Raw genomic sequence first — 4,953 nt, 5'->3', positions numbered from 1 at the left:
ATTATTTTGCACAATGTCAGCAGAGGACTTACAGATTCGACCACGAAAATCAAATTAAATATCAAGATAAAATCATACCACTTTATTCGCTACATCCCCCCTTTTGACACATGGTCCTCACTGTGTGTTAATTGGCATGGAATGGGAATAATGATCGCGTTGACAGGGTTTATCAATGGGGCCACACCACACCCATTCCCTCATTCTGCACCCTGCCATTTTCCATTCATGCTTGTCCTTCGGCGTGGCCTGCGACTCGACCTCCCATAAGTCTGCTTTGGATTACAAATATTTGACATACACATTTCAACTGACCACTTGGCGGCTGCTGGGCTGCCGTCCTTCCGGTGAGTTTGCATTCGCATTGCCTTGAGAAAGGGAATCGTACTTTTTCGTGTGGGCTTCACATTTACACACAACGAATGATTTAGGCGGTAGGACAACTTCCAGGAGGTCAGAAGTCAGGCCATGGTGTATTTTGGACTTTCCAGTGTAGGTCAAGAAGCCCCTGTGTTTCCACAGAGTTCCACAATTATGTACAACCCCGAATGCTTATCTGCTGTCTGTGTAAATATTCACTATCATTCACTCAGCCAATTGACATGCCTCAGTCAAGGCAATTAGCTCTGCTGCTTGAGCTGACAGATGACAAGGGAGTGATTCTGCTTTGACTACCTCGTGGGTAGTTACTACAGCATACCAAACACAATTCTGGCCTGTCCGTTTGCCCCTGAATGCGGACCCATTCACAAAAAAAAACGCAATATCCTGATTCTGAGTTTGTGAATCCTGCACGTCTGGTCTTGGTGAGTTACAGCGACACAGTCATGTGGGTCTCTGTCTCCTGTTGTGGCGAGAAGGCTAGCAGCATTACGGACGTTACATCTCGTTATTGTAATGTTAGGCATCTCCAATAGTACAGTATTGTTTCTGAGCCAACGTGCTGCAGACATGTGTGCTGTGTTTTTCTCGGAAAACAGTAAGGATGCATATGGGACCAGGAGGGTTAATTCTCCAAAGCCAACTGTGTCCCTGGACGCTACAACAAACTTTTTCAGCTGCAGCCACGGCTTGCAGGCATATAGGCAATCCTATAGCCAAAATGTAAGCCTGAATTTTCCCACATTCTCCTGCATCAGCTCAGATGTAATGCATCTACCGTTTGTACAAAAGGCTTGTTTGGATTCGGACGCCCAGTGTAGGTGTGGTTTGGAGCGCCTTTTTAATTCAACTGCAATGGTCTCTGGTTCTGAAACTCTAAGCCATTGGAAATTTCATTTAGTGGCGCCTCAAGTGTTGTGTAATGTGGGATAAAAAATCGACAGTAAGAGTGCATGACCAAAAAGAATAGCAATTGTTACTTCGTGTGAGGCTTTGGAATTTGCTGGATTGCTTGAACTTTGTCTTGACCAATGCCCTTCCCTTGTTCAGACAGGAAATGACCAAAGAACTTCACCTTTGTTGCACAAATTGTAGATTTGCGAAACAAGCTTTGTGCCCATTCCTGGCGAGATGGCAGAGCAACACATGCGTATCTTTCTCACATTGTTCCTCTGTTGGTGCTGCTCTTAAGCATTCGTCTACATACTGCAGAAGCGCTGACCCCGGGGTTAAAACAAGAATCTCCAGACTCCAGCATCGAGCCTCATTAATTATGGTGGGGGACTCACAGTCATCTTCACAAAGTCGCTTGAATGTATATGAATTGCCTTTGAGTGGAAAAGTGAACCAGAATTGACTTTCTGGGTGTACCGGTACACTAAAGAAGACATTTGATAAATCCATAGCAGAGAACCATTTACTGTCAGGTGGAATTTGAACTCATATAGTACAAGGATTAGGAACATTTGGGGCGGGCGGAACAACAGCATAATTGACTACCTGCAGGTCTTGAACAAAGCTCCCCTTCCCCGATTCACCTGGAATGTTTGCCTTTTTGACCAGAAAAATGGGTCTCTCACCGGTGATTATCCACAGGGAATTATCACTAAAGCTTTCAGGAGGGATGCAAAGTAGTATCCTTTGACAGCCTCGTGTTTTAACGGGTCTCGTGCTCTGCATGGACGATACTCAGACTTCCGGGCTCTTCTTATGGGTTCATAGCTTCCTATGAACCCCACATCACGTTTGCCTTTTGCCCTGCACTCAGTAGTGACCCTTCTTAATCTTGGGTCCGAGACATCTATCATACCTAATCGCCAGGCTACCCTCTTTGCGGGGGTTACCTGGACTGCTCCATCTGCCTGAGTTAGCCAATTTAGTTTCTTCATATCTGTCCTTATGTGTACATTGAACCAGGTACGCACATTGTCGCTGAAAACAGAATCTTTCGTTTTTTTGTGCCTGCAGTATGCATCGTCTCAAATTCTGCCACCTCTCGCTGGATGCCTTCGCCAATGGTACGTGAGGAAAGGTGCCTTCCACATCAAAAGGATTTTTTTTCTCATTCCTTGACTGTTTGTCCCTGATATGGTAGTTTACTGGCCTTGTATGTCTGCTATTATTTCGGTTTAACTTTACATTTTTTTCTGTCTATCTGCAACACATGCCTCTGCAAAGTCAGGTAATTACTTATTTGTTTCCCAGTGCTTTTATTGGATTCAAAATAAATGTTAATTTACCATTACAATGGACATTACATTATTTTACAGGTTGTGGCAACAGCGAGGGCCGAAGTGCCTGTACTGCATTGTAACGTTCGATGTTGTCAGTTCCATTTCCTGCTGGTTTCAGATATCTCTCCTCACTCTGGAAGCTCCCGGTCGCATGTTCCAGAGATTTGTCTGCACTTCAGTTAATCTAGGCAACTGTATTTCCTGCTCAGAATGTGATCTCTCTCCAATGGAGAGAGGAAAATAAAGTCGGTGACAAAGCTGAGATCACTTACGATCTGTCCAGACTTAACAAAAACTATCCCGATCTTCCAGTCTCCTATAACTTCAACATTACACTGTGTTCCCACCCTTCAGGCTCTCTGCTTGTATTCCTGATGAAGGGCTGTTGCCCGAAACGTCGATTTCACTGCTCCTCGGATGCTGCCTGAACTGCTGTGCTTTTCCAGCACCACTCAAATCTAGACACTGTGTTCCCAGGCCATCATTTCAGTCTCTGTTCTGCTGCAGTGCTCCTTCAAGACACAACACAAGCTGGAAGACACGCAACTCATTTTCTACCGACAGACCATGAAAACCTTAGGACCCAACATCAAGTTCAATCATTTTAGAAACCGTCCGCCGTCTTACACATTCTTCACCCACCCTCCCTTCCCATTAGTTCTGAAGACGGATCGTTGGACTCGAAGCGTTAACTTTCCTTCCTCATCAGAGATAGACAAGAGCTGCTGATTTTGTTCAGACCTTTTGGCTTTTCTTCTGAGAACTTTGTTTTTCTGTTGTAATCGCCAGATACTGGAAGCGTCTGAATGCAGGAGGAGAATTTCACAGGAGATGAAAAGAATGGAAAGGTTTTGACCACTCCCATTGTGAAGGTACGCGAGCTAGACTGGGGATGTTGCTCTAAGCCCAGAGAAGGCTGAATAAGAAACCGATTAACGTGCTCATTTTATGAAGAGGATAGATATGTGTGACAGAGATAAGCCTGTATTGGGAAGGAACAGAGTAACATAAATGGAAGACAGGAGACAAGGAGGAGATTTAGGAAGAATACTTTCACCTAGAGAGTATTGATTATCTGGAAATCATTATCTGAACATGTGGTAAAGGTAAGTGTAATGAGAACGTTTCAGCAGTCTGTAGCCGAACACTTGATGAGCCAGAGCACGAGTGGATAAGGACCAGGTATCAGAAAGTGTGACGAGGACAGACAGGCGCGAGATGGGTGTCCTGAATGCAATGCGTCAAAGGCAAACTAGTGTGCTTAATGATTACGGCTGGCGCGGCTCTGTGGCGCAATGGAAAGCGCGTTGGACTTCTACATCTCTATTCAGAGTATTATTCAAAGGTTGTGGGTTCGAATCCCATCAGAGTCGAGTTTGAATTTATGTTTTGCAAAGTGGTCAGACCAGACTCGGCTGCTTATCTGCAAAACCAGTAATAATCGTGCATAAACCTAACTGTCTCGAAACGGAACATTTTCCTCCCACAGATTTATGGGCGGCACGGTGGCACAGTGGTTAGCACTGCTGCCTCACAGCTCCAGAGACCCGGGTTCATTTCCCGCCTCAGGCGACTGACTGTGTGGAGTTTGCATGTTCTCCTCGTGTCTGCGTGGGTTTCCTCCGGGTGCTCCGGTTTCCTCCCACAGTCACAAAGATGTGCAGGTCAGGTGAATTGGCCATGCTAAATTGCCAGTAGTGTGAGATAAGGGGTAAATGTAGGGGTATGGGTGGGTTGCGCTTCGGTGGGTCGGTGTGGACTTGTTGGGCCGAAGGGCCTGTTTCCACACTGTAATGTAATATAAAATTCTAATCTAATCTAGATTTACATTATCGATGTCTATTTATGGTAGAGATCGATAAATACCTGTCAGCCAGTAGATGTTGTGGATGGGCTGGAAAAAGACATAAAATTGTTCTGTGAGCCATGATGATATCAAATTACGTGGCAGGACAGGATCGGTGTGAAGAATGACCTCCTTCTGCTCCTTTGTGTCTGTGCCATTTCTGGCCAAGGTTTTTAAATAATCACAATGAGGACAATATGAAGTAAACGCCAAATAATATTTTGGTCTCATCTCCACTTCGCTTCCCTCCCGGCTGGAATAGACAGCTCTTGTTTCAGCTTTAGATCAGACAGCGGAGGATTCTCACAAGTTCTCCTTCAGGCTGAATGTTCCTTCACATAGGTTTCCAAGTGGACACATGGAGCAAGCAATTGCATGGATGCTGGGGATTCAGGGGCATATTTCCCCATTGCTGGGCTGGAATTCTGGCCAAGGTAATGAACGTGAATTTCTGACATTTTGAATCTTACTCTGGATTCTTGCGACTTTACG

The 4,953-nt window shown here is 45.1% G+C and overlaps 1 non-coding gene across 1 annotated transcript; it reads left to right on the top strand.

The window, feature by feature from the left end:
* The first annotated feature begins 3,896 nt into the window (after positions 1-3,896).
* On the top strand, positions 3,897-3,988 carry trnar-ucu (transfer RNA arginine (anticodon UCU)). The gene is given in 2 exon segments: positions 3,897-3,933; positions 3,953-3,988. It is a non-coding gene; the product is annotated as a tRNA-Arg (tRNA).
* The last annotated feature ends 965 nt before the right edge of the window (positions 3,989-4,953 follow it).

The sequence above is a fragment of the Chiloscyllium plagiosum genome, unplaced genomic scaffold (genome assembly GCF_037043375.1).
Source record: "Chiloscyllium plagiosum isolate Xiang-an unplaced genomic scaffold, Cpla_swu_hap1 HiC_scaffold_40, whole genome shotgun sequence".
Lineage (NCBI taxonomy): Eukaryota > Metazoa > Chordata > Chondrichthyes > Orectolobiformes > Hemiscylliidae > Chiloscyllium > Chiloscyllium plagiosum.
This window is presented reverse-complemented; position numbering and strand designations above follow the sequence as displayed.